The 18,783-nt window shown below is 47.9% G+C and overlaps 1 protein-coding gene and 1 long non-coding RNA gene across 2 annotated transcripts in view; one reads left to right on the top strand and one right to left on the bottom strand.

The window, feature by feature from the left end:
* Positions 1-17,359, bottom strand: part of LOC120374956 (myosin-M heavy chain-like) — an 89,352-nt gene extending 71,993 nt beyond the window's left edge. Inside the window, exon 1 of the mRNA XM_039495417.1 lies at positions 17,272-17,359. The gene's annotated coding sequence lies outside the window, so the exon portion shown is untranslated. The remainder of the gene's footprint in view (positions 1-17,271) is intronic.
* LOC120374957 lies at positions 3,173-11,072 on the top strand. The gene is made up of 3 exons (XR_005586366.1): positions 3,173-3,193; positions 5,921-5,999; positions 11,027-11,072. It is a non-coding gene; the product is annotated as an uncharacterized LOC120374957 (long non-coding RNA).
* Positions 17,360-18,783: the final 1,424 nt, after the last annotated feature.

The raw sequence follows: 18,783 nt of genomic DNA, 5'->3' as shown, positions 1-18,783 counted from the left end.
CAGGACAGCACTGCAGATAAGACAGGGGCAAGTGAGATGGAGGAGCTGCCTCCTTCCACCAATAAACAGCAGGGAGGATGCAGCGTGGCCTCCAGGGCCCACCGAGAGAGAGAGAGAGAGAGAGAGAGAGAGTGTAGAAGGCCTGATACAAAAAAATGGCTCTGGGAGGTGAAGGAGGAGGGGAGGGGCAAGTTTTCTATTTCAGATGCCTCCACCTGGAGCCATAGCAGCAGGCAGGACCTGTGCGCTCACCTCTCGTCCCCACCCCAACCTGCCACCAGCTCCATGTTCCTGCCTGGGCCAGTACTGTGAATACAGGGAGCCGCCTCAGCAGTGGGAGAGGTGGGAAATGCATGTGCACCCTGGGTGATTTTACATGATCTTAATGGGAATAACTGGCCTCAAGAAGTATGCAGCTGGGCCACCAGAACCCATGAAGGCCCCCTCCCCTCCCTGCAGTTGTCTTGTTGGGGATGGGACCCCTAGCCTGTAATCCCCACTCCGTGGCAGCTTCAGGGGGGATTTCCAGTGTTGCTTACAGAGGGGTAAATGGAGGCACTGGGAGGTGCTGTGTCTTACTATAGTAATATAGGGTCTGATCCAGCCTTCCGGGAAATCAAAGCAGATCTGGCCATAGACTTCAGCGGGAGTACGATGTGTTGCAAAGCGAGAATGTGGCAGTGCTGGAGAGTCCCACCTCCCCTGGGTGATTACATTGCCCAGCCCTTCCCACAAAAAGCCAGGTAGGGATGCATCTCCCCCCATCAACAAGTGGAAGGACAGTCTAGTCCAGTCCAGTGATTATGTGCCTAGCCTAGGATTGGGAGATGTGGGTTCAAATCCCTGCTCTGCTATGGATTTCCATATGACCTTGGGCAAGTCTCTCCGTGCCTCAGTTTCCCATTTATAAAATGGGGATAGTAGCATAGCCCTAACTCCCAGGGCTGTGGGGAAAACATGTTAAAGAGTCTGACATGCTCCAATACTGTGGTGACAGCAGCTCTTTAAGTGCCCACAGTCTTTTAGGACCCATTCTTTTCTCAACTTTCAGGTTACAACTGGCTCTTTTTACGTAGGTCAGAGTTGCTGGACATCTGTAAATTGCACATGGGTAAAATAAGGTCTTCTTTTTTAAGGATGAGTTTAGGTTCCAGCCATTCTCTGTACTCAATTCTCTCTAATCCGCCCTGTGCCTCTCTTATTACACGTTCTGCACTTCTTCCATCTGTGGCACTCTTACTGACGTCAATGGAATTAGACAGCTGTTAAATTTTGTATGTGGCAAACGCCAGTGCATGGATGTACTTTGTTACTGGGAATTTTTACACATTAGCATAATTTATAACACAATGTCTATGTTTTCATATGTAGGTAATCTAATGAAGATTATCTATGTTATTTTTACTGCATAATTACATATGAGAGGAAAGAGAGTCCAGTGGATAAAGCCTAGGACCGGGATTCAGCAGACATGGGTTCTGGTTCTGCCCCCGTCGTGCTGTATAGCATTTGGCAGTCACTTGACTTCACTGTGCCTCAGTTTCTCTTGATGGAACAAGATCTAATAATGCCTCTGCAAAGCTCTTTAAGATCCTCCACCAAATAGCACCATGAGCCAGATTCTCAAAAGGGCTCAGCACCCACAACTGGGGCCACGTTTTCAGAAAAGCTCTGCTCCTATTTCAACACCAAAATAAGAGGCCAAATTTTCAAACCAGCTCAGTGTGTTTGGGGCTTTGGAAACCTGGCTCCTGTTTTGGTGTCCATATGGCAGCTGAGCTCTTTAGATACTCTCACCCATTATGGGGGTGATGCACTTGGAACGCTGACCCCTTCGTACTATTTGCAAGTACTGGGACAGGCAGGTCTAGGCCCACCCAAAACAAAAGGCCCACTCCCTCAACTAAGTCCAGGACACAAGTGAATACTTGGGACAACAAAAGAGAAATAAGATTGGGAGTGAAGTCAAAGGTTAAAAATGAGGGAACCTGGTGGGGGAACCTGAGCAGAGAACCCCAGACAGCACCTATGGCTCCTCAGAGGCACCTAAGAAGTAAGCGGACACTGCCATGAGGAATTTTGCCTGGAGACGTGAGCAGACAAGGGACCAGAAATAGGCCCACAGCTGCAGAGCACACACACTCCTGTCTCCTGTTCCAGCTTCTTCCTCCTGGAGTGATAGACGGCCATCTTGGCCAGTGCCAGGAGGAGGTTGATGAGGAGGTCCTGTGACTTTGTGGGCCATGAATGGGGTGTGCATAAATCAGGAGGTGCAGGGAGAAATGCAGCCAGACCCTCAGTAAGAGGTTCTAGAGAAGCAGGAAGAGAAGCCACAACCTGGTGTTTGCAGAGGTTTGTGAACTGCACTAGGTACACACCTGTACTCATGGCTCTGTGCAGGAGCCACCAGCTAATATCCACAGCCAGCCTTGGAACCAGAGTGGAGTATGGGCTGGCCCATTGGGGTTCCTTGCCCTCCTCAGGTGGTCACAGGTCCTACCACTTGGTGTCGGGGCAGGACACGAGGGTGAAGAAGTGGATGATATGAAACACGAGCGCGTACAGATGTTCTGAGGGCATGGTTCCAAGGTGGATGTTGTGGTGCAGGCTCAGGTGGCATGACAGGTAGCCAGGAAGGCTCGTGGGACAGGGATCCAGTGACTGGAGGGCCAGGGTTGAGGGATGGGTGGGGTGCACCCTCCTGCAGGACCCACTCGAGGACAGCAAGAAAAGCAGAAGGAAAGGCTGCCCTTACTGCTTGGAACACACAACAGGGGACATGCAGGGCAGGCAGCCCCGTGCTCTGGCTGAGCCCTGTGGGGTTTACCCAGTTCCTCTGATCATAGTCCAGGAAGTTTCTGAGTCTGGTGGTACAAGCAAGGCCCATCTTCCACCACACCAAGAGATAACCCCTGTGTGCAGATGTCACAGGGCAGCAGACTGTGTCCCTGTAGAGAGAGGCAGGAGTCTGCTGTGAAACCCCTTTACCAGCTGCTTGGACTTCACTTGAAGGTGCAAGGTAAACTGCTGCTTACTTACACAAGCAGGTGTATTTACTTAGCACCAATGAGAGAATAAGAAGGGCTTGGAGCCTTTAGGAGACTATGAGGCAGGGCTGTGGGACACTCTAGAAATAGCCAGCTGGGTGTGATTGTTGTTTTAGTAGCTGATAAATCTGCATTCTAGGAAAGGGGTAAGTTTGGCTCTATGTTCTGTGTGTGGATGCTCAGAGCAGGATGGGGACACAATCTACATACAGCATTGTGTTATTTTGTATATACCTTGTCCTCCTTTCTACAGCATTTTGGGATCTACAGATGAAAGTGCTACAGTGAGTGATTATTTTATAGTGCTGGTATTTGCTGCTGTGTTTATGGGAGTGTTTCCCCTAACCTGACTGCTAGCTGCATGCAATTCTCCAGCTGGAGTTATGTGGTGCTTTCCACTTGAGCTAGCTGGCCCAGGGGGAGGGGTGCTGATGAAGGCACTCACTCACTCACACTAGGCTAGCTTAGGTGCTAACTAGCAATAGCTGCTGTACTGAAGACAAGCCCTAATGCTGTATGCTGCTCTCACATCCGCCAGGAGAGGTGTTACATAGGCAGCTTTGAGATCCAGGTGTCCAAATGACTTCCTAAGAGTAAGATTTAACCTGGCTAACTGCATCTGAGAGGCCAAACTCATGGCAGTCAATGAGGAGGCTGTTTGACAATGCTGAGTGAGACCCTTTCTGGGAGTGAACAGGATTCTCCCACTGAAAGCTCTGGAAACAAATTGGCAGATGGTAACAACACCAAGGTGTGGGATTATTTACCTGTGCAGGCTGCTGTGGGTATAATGAGGGTTAGTGTGTCTTTATTTTCTTTTACACAATACGGCCTTGTCTCAGACAGGTAAATAATCAGTAACTTTGAGAACAGCTTCCTCACAAGAGTCCTACCTGCCCCTCACCAGTTAAAACCAGCCCTGGTTGATGTCTTGCACCAAGGCTTTAGGTGTCCCTCTCTTCCCCTCCCCCCCACCCCCAAATAAATAGTCTGTGTTTTGCCCAGAGGTGCTGAAACCTTCATATCCCCTTCCTGCTGTCCTGCCAAAGAGACCTTCTTAATACACAAGCTTTCTGTAGCACCTGCCACTTGGTGTCCTTGTTCACAACTCTGCATGTGCTCATAGTGGAGTTCATCCTCCTTACTAAACTGTCTTGAGTAAGAGCTTTCCCTCCCTCATCCCACCCCAAGGAGTGTAATAAGGAGCTGATTGCTGAACAAGCCTTCTCTGGGCTCATCTCTTCCCAGGAACACCCAAATGAACCCCAGGGACCTAATTTCCTCCCTTTATAACCCTCCTAAAGACATGAGCTACCTTCAGCTCTGTTACACTGCTGTAAATCTGGAGGGACTCCATTGGCTACTGGTGAGCCAATGCTGTTACACAGGGGTCAGCAACCTTCCAGAAGTGGTGTGTCAAGTCTACATTTATTCACTCTAATTTAAGGTTTTGCGTGCCAAACCTTATGTTTGGCACCTAATGTTTTTAGAAGGTCTCTTTCTATAAGTCTATAATAGATAACTAAACTATTTTGTATGTAAAGTAAATAAGGTTTTTAAAATGTTTAAGAAGCTTCATTTACAATTAAATTAAAATGCAGAGCCCCCTGGACCGGTGGCCAGGACCAGGGCAGCATGAGTGCCACTGAAAATCAGCTTGTGTGCTGCCTTTGGCACACGTGCCATAGGTTGCCTACCCCTGCTGTTACATCTATATGAAATTGGAGTGCCCTCGAGCTGCTAGTCATACTTCTGAATATGGCTCAGTGGAACTCTGGTGAAGATGAAGTTGGCTTTAGAAAGTCATCCTGAAGGACTCTGTGTTTTACCAACCTTAGACAAAAGGTCGGGTGCTGGATGTTAACCTTTCTTTTGGCGATGTGGCCGTCACCATCTTGGCTGACACGCCTGGGACTGAAGTGGAGATCTCCAGAGTTAAACGTGCAAGCTGTTAACACTCTCTAAGTAGGGTTGTAACAAACTGCTATCCTGTGCCACTGGTAGACCCCGTACAACCCACTCTCCAATAGGTTACAAGTGTACCCTGTAAATCAGTGGTGAGTCCATGCACTTCATGAGAGGGAATCCTGATCTATGCTGACCCTCATCTAAGGCTGTTTTCTGTGGCAACATTTTTATTCAGGTCCAGTTGTGATCCTAGTTGGCTAAGCATAACACCAAATGTTGTCTGAGAAGAATTCCACTTTGTGTCACAAACATTTACATCTATGATAAATGCTCTGTGCAGTTAGGGGTCTGGTAGCCAATATCGTAGGGTTGCCTTACTTTGTCAGGTTTCATTGTATAGTGTTGTGTTTTCTATTTGTTTTTTTAAAACATAAAGTAGTAACCTGTAAAATGGTGGCTCAGCTGCATGTGGTGGGGAGGTGAGGAAGAGGCAGAAGTTCTGAAAAGGGAGGGTTTTTAGAGTCCAAATGTAAATCAACCCGAGACTCCAATGATATTACTATCCTCAAGTGTTCAAAATTCACAAATGTTTAAATAATAATACATTCCAAGTTTTCTATGTGCCTCCTGCTTTTTGAGCCACTGAGATTTGGGTTTTCAAGCTTTCTCCACTACCACTAGAACAGGGGTTCTCAAACTGAGGGTTGGGGAATCCTCAGGGGGGTCATGAGGTTATAACATGGGGGGGTTGTGAGCTGTCAGCCTCCACCCCAAACCCCGCTTTGCCTTCAGCATTTATAATAGTGTTAAATATAAAAAAAAGTGTTTAATGTGTAAGCGGGGGTCACACTCAGAGGCTTGCTATGTGAAAGGGGTCACCAGTACAAAAGTCTGAGAACCCCGGCACTAGAACCTTTCCTTCATTTGAAAATGAAAGCAGAGATTCTCTCATCACTTGATTCCAGGAGCTGGGGTTTAAGACTTGTGATAAAGCCACAAGAGCTGGCAATACTGCTCCAGACTCCTCCTAAGGACAGCATGGTGGTGAGTCTCTTTATGAGGAGAATGAGAAACAAAGGGTAAATGACTGGGCATGTAGGGCAAACCATGAGGGCTGGGTGAGTGTTAATTATTCAAAAAGTCAAACTACATTGAATCTAAAAACCCAGTGTACTGGAAAACTTTTTAGATTAATAGGGTTGTTTTCATGCAACCTAAACTGACTTTTCAATAGTCCCCTTTATACTTGAAAAGTGTTCTGAGCTCTTTAAGGTAGACTGCATAGTTATACTTTTAAAATTGTTTATCATCATCAAAGCTGTTATTAACAGGCAAGGCTTCCATTGTCCTGTTGCCTGTCCTTCCCCGCCCCCCCTCCACACACCCTGCAAAAAAACTTGAATGTCCCTCAGTTAATCCAACCCTTTCTGCATAGGTGCAAGAACTAGGGGTGCTGGGGGAGCTGCTGCACCCCCTGGCTTGAACTGGTTTCCATTATATACAGGGTTTACATGGTTCAATGGCTCTCAGCACCCCCACTATACAAATTGTTCCAGCATCCCTGCCTCCCTGTATATTTGCTTACGTGCATCAGTCTGCCTAAAGACACTATCCTGATCTTTCAGATATAAAGAAAGCTATGAGGGCACCTAACTCCTCCGAGCATAAAGCAACTATTTCCAAAAATATGGTCCAGCCTTAAATGGCTTCCACAAGCAATGCTGGGTTCTAGTACACAGTTTCTATGACTAGTGCTGCTCTATCAAAAAAAACCCGTGACCGCACTCTAGCAGCGTACAACTGAACTGTCGCAACAGGGTTGCGGACATAACCAGGGCAGATTCATGCAAAATGAGCAATGAAGATTCCAGTGTGGATCTCCCGGAGCAGTATGGAAAGCTAAAGCCTATATTGCAGATTCATTTGCAATCAAGACTGTGGTTCAATCCGTGGCCATGCCAATTAAGGTTAAAACTACAACAGAAAAGAATAACAGTGGAGATACATGACGTTGTTTTTTGGCATCTTGACATGCCAAGCATTCGGATTGTGTCCTGGGACAAAGACAAACACGGCCCCAATGGTACTATGATATTGACAGCTATCTGCTAATAGCAGTGGAAAAATCTCCCTGTTGCAGGCAGCACCCTGCACTTGTGTGCAGAAGGTTTGAACTCTGCATCAGAAGGCTGATGCTTTCTCCTTGAGTTGATGGAACAGGGAAATAGGAGGAGGTCTGTATGCAGCAGAGCTCTGAGTGACAGAGGGATTTAGAAAGGATAATCTGCTGGAACAGAGCCTAACAATTCTCACCTGATAGTGTCCTCAGGTGGGTGAGCTGGGGGTGAGGCCTCCCAGTGCTGCAGATCCATAGGGAAAAGCCAAAGAATCATGGGGGTGTCTGTAGCGAAAGATCAGCCCCTCTGCACCATTCTGTGGCCCCTTTCCTTGGAGCCAGAGTAGCATTGGCAAATCTGGGAGTTGAGAAGAGAATGATGCTGCAGAGAATGGATGGTCCATGGCTGCACCCTCCCTCACACTCTGTGGAGCCACTTTGCTTCATTCAGAGCCCAAGAGGAGGGATTTCTGCAGGCTCCTAGGGGAAGGGAAGGAGATGATGCTACAGACGTTCTTCTCCACTCCCTGGTCCCCCAGGGCAATCTGCCAGATCTCTGTCCCCTCCATTTGCAGAAGCAGAGGGAATGAGCCAGGCCAATCTTCCCTGGTCTACACCTGGTCTTTGTACAGCACACGTACTTGGTGCCTATGAAAAAAAATTGTCTAGAGATGTACAATTTGAGAACAATCTGCCGCTGCTGTGTTCTTCCCACACCCTGATTAACCACCAGATGTAATTAGTGATTCAAGTGGTGTGTGTAAAGTAGTTCTTCACGTGCTTGTTTGTTTTTCTGTTGGAAAAGCATTTGTACTCCTCCTTTGTCCCCTGACGTAACTCTGGCACCATCAAAGCAAGAACATAACGTATTTTGAGGGTCAAGACCAACATTCTACCAAGTGCCAGTTGGGAGAGGATGAGGAGACCTCTTCAGAGGAGTGCCTAAGAAAAGTATGAGGGGAACACTATCAATCAGCCATGTGCTGTGATGTCTGGTCACTGATTCACTGCCATCTGGATTCCAAGGACCCAGCCTTAATCTTGCTACAAAATCCAGCTGTTCCATTTACTATATACAACTCCTATGAGTCTGCCTTCCCCATCTGGGATGGGGCTAGCTCAGCTCTGGGCCATCTGCATACATTTGGTTGAAGATATTCCTCAATCCAGGGGTCCCCAACGTGGTGCCCGCAGGTGCCACCACGCCCACGGGGGCATCTAAATGCACCCACGTCCTGGCTGGTGATTGAGCATCCACCGAAATGCCGCCGAAATTCAGCGGTGACACCTCTGGATGATGCCGTTTGCCACTGACAAGCGACGGCATCCAGAGGCATCGCTGCTGAAATTCGGTGGCATTTCGGCAGATGCTCGACCGCTGCCATGGTCCTTCATCTGGCACCTGCCAGACGAAAAGGTTGGGGACCACTGCCTCAATCCGTACTTTTCTCACATTTCTAAACCCAGCGCCATTTCTCGGGCACGCCTCTCTACAAAGCCATGCTGTAACCTGCGGTGATTGAAGACGTCCCCCACCAAGTTCTGGCTGTTGGTTTTTCATAAATCAGGCTATTCAGTGAAGCTGTAGCTGTACTGGTCCTAGGCTATTAGAGACACAAGGTGGGTGAGGCCAACTTGGACCAACTTCCATTGGTGAGAGAGAGAGAGCTTGTTTCATCAACAGAAGTTGGTCCAATAGAAGATATTACCTCACCCACCTTGTCTTTAATAAATCAGACTACGAATTCTGTGACTAAAACTGTCACAACAGATCTGCTGACTGGATATGACACTCTCAACTAATGAGACAATGAGTGAAGTAATCCCTTTTATTGGACCAATTTCTGTTGATGAGAGACAAGCTTTCGAGCTTACACAGAGCTCTTCATTACCTCACCACCTTGTCTGTCTCATGTCCGGGATCCAACAACACTGCAAACTTACACTCAGTGTCTAGGAAACAGGAGCTATGCCAGAGGGTCTTCTGCTATGTTGTCTCACTGAAATCATCTCTACTGAGTGATACATTGGCTCAAAGACGCTAAGTTACACGAATAACCTTCTCCCGACCATCCTCTCTCCCCGAAGGAAGAACCTGGCACCCTGAATGGAAGTGAGCTCAGCAAGAGTTCTGCCTTGATGATCACATGAATCGCTTGCAGTCAAAACTATTTGGATTGTTAAATGTCTTTTTATATTATGAAGTGACTCCACTTTGTCAATGTTTGGTGAACAAATGGCTCCTGATGTGATGCTCTGCCAAAATTGCTCATGGATCCTTGAAAAGCCAAGAGACGAGTGTGTCATTCCCTGGCATGGCTCTAACAATGTGTTCTGCATATTGGCACCACTGCTATTCACTTCAAAAGTCAGTTCCAGAGGGTCAGGTTTTTCCCTCAATACATATGTGGAACTCCCACTAGCATCTGCTGCAGTTGCACGTGTCTCCTGAAGGGCAGACAGCTCCGTAAGCATGCAGGGAGCGTGGAAATCTAGGTGCTAGACACATTTTCAATCCCTGAAAGATTCATTTGCAAAATGTAAATACACAACATGCGACTGAAAGGCTTTGAGTTACCTTTGAGGAGAGGTTAAGGGGAAAGAGAAGCAATTTTAGTAGTTTATTGGACTAAAGCTCTATAGTGGAATCAAACCTGGACTGGTCTAAATATACTGTCCCCACAATGAGGTCATCTAGCCAGTTGGTCTCTTCTGTCTCTAATTTGTTAGATTCATCAAATAGCCAATTAATATTCCAGCCATGACTTCAGTTAGTCATGAGAAAACACCTCCCTCCTTTCTCTGCCCTCCCTCCCCTTTTTAAGTTCAGCTTGGTATGGATGCACTTGGGCGAAAAGCTGCTTAGGGACAGAAACCTTTCCTGGACTTGAAAGTGTAGCTCTGTTCTGTCAAAGTGACTCCAGCAATGACCGCTCACTGACTACAGGTCCTAAAGCATGGCTGCTGCCTAACTTTTCAAGGGTCCTGAATGTCTGCTACACAAAACTTCTGAGGTTCCTAGCTTTCCATTACTGGCTCATGAACCATCAGACCTTACAACAGTCGCTGATTCCTCTGAGCAACAGAGCTGTCTTGACCCTAAGCAAAGACCTGTTCTAACACATCACGGCCCTTGGACCAATGTAACTTTTGAATCCTGGCCACACAGACACTTTCCTCTTCAAATCTGCAGATACCCTAAGGAAAAACAGGCAGCATGGAGCTGTTGAACAGAACTTGCGTTTGTTAGCTTGCATAAGCATTTCGGGCTGCATCATGCCATCTTAGTGTCCTCAATACATTCATGTCACACATTGGGCCATGTGTATATAAGATTCTCTGCATAATTTTTTTTTAACCTCCCCTGTATCTGTGGAATGGGTTGGGTGAGTCTCAGTCCAGCTCCCTACTGGACTAATGTCCACTGAAATGATACCCTTGTGTGAAGTCTCCTCAGAGGCCAAGAACTCTCTCTGGAGAGAGCTATTCTGGCTGGGGTTGGAGTGCATTGGGGGGGCAAAGTGTGGGAAGCGTGCACTGTTGCTACCTATACTGTACACGCTCTGTGGTGCAAGAGAGGACAATTGCGTAGCTACATCAGTGCTTACTACATATAACTGTACTAAAAACCAAACACCCTCCATCTTTCTGCCCCTGCTGCCCAAACTCCAAATGGACAAAAAAATTCCCAGTTAGGCTCTTCAGAAGCAGCAGCCAGAGCAAGAGGAGTCACCTTGGGGAAGTCCATGGTTTCATAATCAGAACCTCCCTTTTAATTATCCCGATCATGAGGCTGAAAACACAGTAATTCAATCAGTGTTAGGGGGCAGTCATGCTGCATTTGCATTAACATAAATGAGTGCTAATGTGACACTGAACTAATCTGATATGACAGCAATTGGCTAATGCTCAATGGTAGAAGCCCTACAGCTAAGCTTGCTCTGTACTTTTCCAGAACAGCTTTCAGCACGGTGGAGAAGATGGCTTGAGCTGAGAAAAGATAGCAATGACTGATGCTTTGAACTCCTAGGGCCCAGCAGCTCATTTTTAGGGGACACATGCTCCTTGGATTCATAGGAACGAGAAGTAATTTATAAAACCCTCCTGCAAGGGCAGATGCTACCCTACCCTACACTTATCACTCTTTGTTCAGTTTAACTTTGAAAGCACTAAGATCTGGGGTTCCACCATTTTCCTGGAGGGACTTCTGTAGCCAAATACACTGCACTCTCAGGAAGCTTTGACAGATTCAGCCTCAACTTTCCTTTAGTTTCATTGCTTTCCACCCATAATTCCTCCCAGTACCTGTATATCTAATCTTTGGTGCCAACCGCCTTCACGGGGGAAGGTTTTATGGAAAATGACCTGTTTCTATTCTGATGGACTCGATGCTGACCCAGTGGTTCAATGTTGTGTTGCAGAGGTGAAGATGATACAGCCTAGAAAAGAGTGTGAGTGAGAGAGAGTGAGACTACTGCATGGAAGAGTAGCATGAGATAACACGTAAATTCTGGGTAGCCCCAAGCCACTTGGCAACTAACCCATACTCCAAAGCAGGGACACAACTCATGACTTGTACAATGACGCAGAAATTAAAACAACAGACTTATTCCTGATCCTACCAAAATACTGTAATTCACAAGGTGTAATTTTCCAAATGTAAATTGATTAAACCACATGTCCTTCCCCGCTATGTGTTGGGCATCTCTAAACTATCCTCTTAGAAGCTGCTTGCTGTACACACCACTCTTGCTAGTACACCTCTACCCCGATATAACGCTGTTCTCGGGAGCCAAAAAATCTTACCGTGTTATAGGTGAAACCACGTTATATCGAACTTGCATTGATCTGCCGGAGTGCACAGCCTCGCCCCCCTGGAGCGCTGCTTTACCACGTTATATCCAAATTCGTGTTATATGGGGGTAGAGGTGTACTCCTGCAGAATCCCTGTGATCTCTAGCTCAGTGGTATCTCCCTAGTGTTACATAGTTATCCTGCTAACAGTGGAATGTTTGACAATGTGAGAGATGCTGGTGCATCTGTCAGGGTTCACTTATGCTGGTTTAATGCAAAATGGGTTAAATTCACCCCCACCCCAGCCCCCATGCAAAGGTTTGGAACAAGAGCTATACGCCACTGAAGTGGTACTTTATGCTGCTCTCTGTACCGTGGTCAGTTTTCCTAATATACCCACCATTGGCCAACCCACTCTCTTCCCGCTGCTTGCCCACTGGCTCAGGCAACACGCAATCACAGGACTGCCAAACATTCTTCTCCCAAGTTACGCTTAGTAGCTCATAGCAATCTTCTCCTCACCCAGTTGGTCAGGTCCTCAGTGGTGCTCTGCTGGTGTAAGGCTGCATGATCTGCCCTTGTTTTCTCTTTGTGCACAAGCTTGGGAGGGTCCAGAACTGGGGCCCCATTAGTCATGCAGGGGAGAGTGGGTTGTTTCAGTTAAACAGCTGCAAAATATGAAATTTCTGTCAAACTAGCTGAAGAGCCCCCCAGATATTAGGAAAACAAGCCTCTTAAGGGAAAGGACCAGCCTGATCATGCAGAGAGACTAGTGAGCAGGATCAATAAGCAGGAAGCCTTTCACTAAGTGCCAAATGTTGTACAGTACTTCCTAGGGAAGGGAAGCAAACACATTCCTTTCATCTCAGGTAGGGGCCAATTCTCTCCTCAGTTATAGTGGTGCAATTCCGCTGTAGTCAATGAAGTCACTCTGGATTTTCTCCAATGTCAAGGAGAGAATTTGGTCAGTGTTCCAATACTGCCTGACCAATTCTGTCTCATTTCTTTGTGGGGCTCCCTCATCTGTCTCCACCTGTTGTCTTCTAGACTGCACCCCCTTTGGGGCAAACATCCCCTTGTTTTGTTTGTCCAGCACCTAGCACAATGGGGCTGTGGCCCACGACTGGCACTCGGGTGCTACTGCAATACTGCTACTGATAAAATAGCATTCCACTGCTGGCAAACACGTGTATCGTGCTCATTTGCACGTAACCACTGATCTCCAAGCAGGCTACATAGGCAAGTAGAGATTTGCTATCACCATTTTAGAGCTGGGGAAACTGAAGCAGAGAAGTCTAGAGCCTTGTCCAAGATCAGACAACAAGCCGGTGACAGAGCCAGCACAGAACCTAGAAACCTTGTCTTCCAGGTCTGGGGCTTGATTTCCCTCCTCCCCTCCCGCTCCTCCCATTTTACACCAGTCTTACTCCAGTGCAATTCCACTGACTTCAGATGACTTAGGGCAGGGGTAGTCAATAGGTGGTCCAAGGGCCAAATCCAGATTGCTAGATACATTTGAACAAACCACAAAATCTTTTTATTTACTTATTATTAGTGGTGGTGTTGTTTTTGTATTTTCTCTGGCAGCTGGACCTTGACTATTCCTTCACCAAAAAATTTGAACCTTGACAAAAAATAATTGATGACCCCTGACTTAGGGTACATCTCCATCACAGTGAGAGGTGTGACTGCAGCACATGTGGACATAGCTGAGCTAGCTGTAAATCTAGCTAGCACAGGTGCCCTTAGCACTGAAGCTGCCATAGCAGCACACACTTTACCCTGGGCCTATGCTAAGTACCCAGGGCCCCAGATGGGCTTGTACAGTTCATGCTGAAGCGTGTGCTGCTGTGATTTCATCGTGATTGGTACCTGAACTAGTTCTAGGAAAGCTAGCTCAGCTATACTGCCTGTTGCACCTACCCCCTGATTGCAGCATAGAGTAGACGCATGCCTACTCCAGATTTACACCAGCGTGAGAGAGAGCTGGGCCAGGCTCCTATGCTCTCAATAAGATACAAGAGAGATGAGATGAAACTTATCACTTAGAAATTACTGCAGTATAACAGAAGAATCTAGAGGCTGTGATCTCAATTGGCACCCCATGGTGCTCAGCACTATATGTTCACAGAGCAAGAATACTTTATTTTATATTATGCTACTGTCTACAAGCCCTGATGGGGGAGCAGGACTCCATGGTGCTCGGTGCTGTACGCACATACTAAAAGCCAGGGCTGGCCCAAAGAGTGTTTCTCATGATGAGACAATGACAGCTGAATAAAAGGCGGGGAACGAGGAAGGAATGCTGATCAAATAGACTGAAATGAGTCTAAGTGGACAAGATAAATACCTCACCAGAGAAAAGAAGCAGTTCTGCATCCTTACTTTTACAGAGAGGTCACTGAGTTGCAGAGTATCTTAGGGCCATATTTAAAAGGAGTTCAGCACCTGCAATCAGGGACCAGATTTTTCAGACAAGCTAAGCTCCCACTTGAGCTGCAGCACAAGGGGTCGGACTCTCGAAAGTTCCCAAGAGGCGGTGGGGAAAGCTCTTGAGAGTAGCTAGCTGTAAGTGTTGCGGTAGGAGTTGCTGGATGCTGAGCACTTGGCAAAATCTAGCCTTTTAAAATGGGAGCTGAGCACCTTTGGCAATTCATGTCATCCAGGAAGTCTGGGGTAGAGCTGTGTTTGGGACCCACCTTATTGCTACTTACACTGTTAAACCTCCAATGCAGGGCCCCCTGATTTATTGGGTGGCTGTACAGTGCCTAGCCAATGGGGCCCTCTTCCATGGGTGGGGCTCCTTCCTAGCTCCCACCTCAATACTAAGCTCCTGAGCCCCAGTCCTGTCTTAATTGCAAAACCATCCTTCTCACTTAATCATCACACTAAAACAACAACAACAAAAAAACCCTGTCCTCTGTGTGCGGCAACATTTCCCCAAAATGCTCCAGGCGTACGGCACTGATAGCAAGCACCACTATCACTGGGGCTAGTTACTTTAGGAAGCAATGGCAGGGAATGGGGCAAGTGGCTAAACCACAGACTTAAGGAGCCTAGCCCTCTGGGCTCTATTTCTGGTCTGCCTCCCTCTCTTTCTCTCTCTGCAAGTCACTTAAGCTGCCTGTACTTCTGTTTTTCTATCTGTAGAATGGGAACAATAATACTTCCCTGGTGCACATGGGTGCTCTGAGCTTTAGTGTTTGTAAAGCACTCGGTGGAAGAAATCACTCTACGGTCCTACAGACGCTATTGTAATACAACTAAAGAATATTTTGTGCTATTATTTGTAATGCTTTTGGGAGAAAGTATAACTGAGACATGGAGCAAGTCCTCAGGAAGGCTGTGAATTGCTGCAGTGTAACTAACAGTGGCAGGACTGGTTTTGCCTGTTTTGTTGACAGAACCTCTTGGGAATTTTGTTGCACCTGACATTTTTCAATAATCCATTGAAACTTCTACCTGAATGGACTCAAACGCACAACCTTGCCAATGGTTCTTGGGGATGACATCACGACACATTAAATAAAGCATTCTGGAGCTGAGGATATTATGAATCAGAATGGCAAATTTCATTAAAAATGACTCACTTGCATCCTGCAGATTTAAAGAGCTAGATGGAAGCTATTCAGCCTTCTTTTTTAACAATAAAACTACTACACATACATGGCAGAAATAATCTATTCCACACAGAACCCATTCCTCTATAATTGGACGTGTTCTCTGCTCTGCTGATGTGTGAATTCTTAAAGTTGTCTCCACTACTGCTATTAAACAACCAATACAAGCAGAAAATGGTGATGAAGGTTCATTTAAATCGTTATGCAGCATCAGCTTTCAGAAAAGGAGTGGCGTGAGAAAAGTCTTCCCAGACCAATGCATTTTAATTCATCAGTGGGAACTGTTATTACCTGTCAGTAACAAAGAGCTAGTAAGTACATAATTGGCATGCAGGTTCCCCAGGTATGAGACAGCTACTTGAGCATCAGACGCTTGCCAGCAAAGAGGTGAATGTATTTTGGAAGAGGTACCCCCGCTGCCCCTGCAGTGAAACAATCCAGGAGATGGATGCAGAAGTAGCTGGTAATGGCTATTGCAACTGAGAGAGACCAAAACGGAGGAGAGGGAAGCACAGCTTCTGGCAAGGAAAGCAGAAATTTAAACTGATTTTTAAAAAAGCCAACACGCCTCCTACCATTTGCTATTTCAAGCTAGACAAATGACTAGGGCAGTGAAGGATGCTCCTGTCTGCTTATAAACCTCTTGTAGCTCCCTGTATCACCCCATGCAGCCATTCGCCTTTGTTGCAGACCTTCTCCGAGCAAGGTGCATTTTTCTGGCTCAACCATCAAGCAGGGCATGGTCAATAAAAAAGCGCCGAATAGGGAAGACGGATTATCTATAAAGTACTGGGTGTCTTTCCAAACCAGACAATTTTAAACCAGAATCTGTACAAATCTAGAGGCTCTTCTTAACAATCCTTTCTACATCAGCCCCCCCCGGGCTGAAGAGAAGAGACCGCAGAAAAGGAAGGGAGGTTACAAGGCATTAACCATCCGCCCCCGCTGCAAGTACCCTGAACAGACAGCAAGTGTGAAAAATCAGGAGGGGGTGGGGGGTAATAGGAGCCTGTATAAGAAAAAGACCCCAAAATCGGGACTGTCCCTATAAATCGGACATCTGCTCACCCTAGCTGCAAGTCCTCTCAGGCAGGCAAGGATAACATAGCGAGGGAGGAAGATGACTTACCCAGCAGGGAGGATATAGACTTGCAAGTGACAGACTAAGTAGATTCATGCTTTGGTCACTAACTGTCTGCTGTGGGCAGCTGTCAGTTTTCTCCCCTCGCTCACAGCAGGATGAGCTCACGCATTTAACGGAAACTAGCATCGCAACTTCGTAATCAAGGCGTCCAGGAAAGGCGCATCCAGCCCTTCCGCCCTGGCAAAGCCCCCCAGCCACCTTCGGGGAAACCCAGGAGAGGGGTCCAGCCTCTGGGGCATTTTCACTCCCAAGCAACCCAGCTGCGCTTTTCCTTCCAACCCAGCCTCCTTCTCCCCTTTGCCCGCCACGCTCGGGAGAAACTCAATCCCAACTTTGTGCCTTTGGCCGCTTCTCTGCACGCTCCTGGCCCCCAGCCCTGCTCCGGAGGCGGCTACCGCACACCCGGCAGGTCTCGGGCAGTGGCCGGGGTGGGGGGTAGATCTCTGGCGTGGCTTGCGCGCCAAGCAGCTGCTTTTCTCATGAACGCAGAAAGGAAACCGAAGTGACACCCCCCGCCACCGCCTGCAACCGTCCACTGCAAGACCCCGTCAGCTTTTGCCAATCCGCCTTTTCCCCTCCTCCCTCCTTTGTACACGCTGCTTTGTTCCCCCTCCCCTCCTGCGGCGCCCAGGCTTTAGTTACCTGGCGGCTGCCGTGTCTCCCTGGGATGCTTCGCCTTGTGCCTTTGTTGTGCGCGGCTCCTCCAGCAGCAGCAGCACCTCGCCTTCCCGGTGCATCCCCCCCACCCCCACTGGGCTTTTGCAAGCCGTAGTCAGCCCCTGGTTTAGTGCGTCGCCACGGCAACCCCGGGCAAGTGGGGCGCGAGAGCGGCGCGTGCAGAGCTGATTGGGTAGCGGGCGCCTCTGTCAGGGGGGAGGAAGTGGGGGGGGCGGCCCTTTCATGGGCAGAGCGGAGCTGCCTCCGGCTGCAGCCCGGCGCGGGGTGCAGCTGGGCCAGGCACCGGCTCCGCGAGCCGAGGGGAGGCCGGTTCCTGCAGGGACCCCGGGCAGAATTAAAGCTTTGCTGCTGCTGCTGCTGCTTATGTTCCCGTAGCACCCACGAAGCGAGGCACTACAGAGGCACAGAGCCTGCCCCGGAGAGCTTGCAGCCAGGAGGTGGGGGAATGGATACAGCATCCAAGGGGGGAAAAAACAGGAGTACTTGTGGCACCTTAAAGACTAACAAATTTATTTAAGCATGAGCTTTCGTGAGCTACAGCTGCGAGGCATGTGGCTTATCAGTGCCCTGGCTTGTGTGTGTAGACCTGTCGCCCACTGCTGCTTTCTACCTGGCCTTACTTAGATGTCCCCTTATAGGCACCATGGCTGAGCTGAGTCAGGGCGGGATGTGATAGTGGAAAGGGTTGTGACCCCAAGCCAGGTTCCACATGTAGGGGATGGACATGGACAGGAGATGGCTGTGGGAGAATGGGACATCGAGGCTGGTAGCACAGGCAGGGTGGCAGATGGGGTAAGAGGGATGGGCAGATAAGAGGAGCAGAGCTGTGGAGGGCCAGGGAAGTGATAAACTTAATCCTGATGTCATGGGAGTCCCCTGCATGCATCCTCAGAAAGGAAAGGAGACAACAAAAACAGTTTTTTTGCTGGAGGATGGCCACCTTAAAATCTGCTATTGTGTGGCCAGGGAGGTTGAAGTGTTCTCCTACAGGTTTTTGTATATTGCCATTCCTAATGTCTGATTTGTGTCACACAAATCAGACATTAGGAATGGCAATATACAAAAACCTGTAGGAGAACACTTCAACCTCCCTGGCCACACAATAGCAGATTTTAAGGTGGGTGACACAAATCAGACATTAGGAATGGCAATATACAAAAACCTGTAGGAGAACACTTCAACCTCCCTGGCCACACAATAGCAGATTTTAAGGTGGCCATCCTCCAGCAAAAAAACTTTAGGACCAGACTCCAGAGAGAAACTGCTGAGCTCCAATTCATCTGCAAATTTAACACCATCAGTTTAGGACTAAACAAAGACTGTGAATGGCTCGCCAATTACAGAACCAGTTTCTCCTCCCTTGGTTTTCACACCTCAGCTGCTGGAACAGGGCCCCATCCTCCCTGATTGATCTAACCTCGTTATCTCTAGCTTGCTTATATATACACACCTGCCCCTGGAAATTTCCACTGCTTG

Source organism: Mauremys reevesii, linkage group 11 (genome assembly GCF_016161935.1).
Source record: "Mauremys reevesii isolate NIE-2019 linkage group 11, ASM1616193v1, whole genome shotgun sequence".
In the NCBI taxonomy this organism is placed as follows: Eukaryota; Metazoa; Chordata; order Testudines; family Geoemydidae; genus Mauremys; species Mauremys reevesii.
This window is presented reverse-complemented; position numbering and strand designations above follow the sequence as displayed.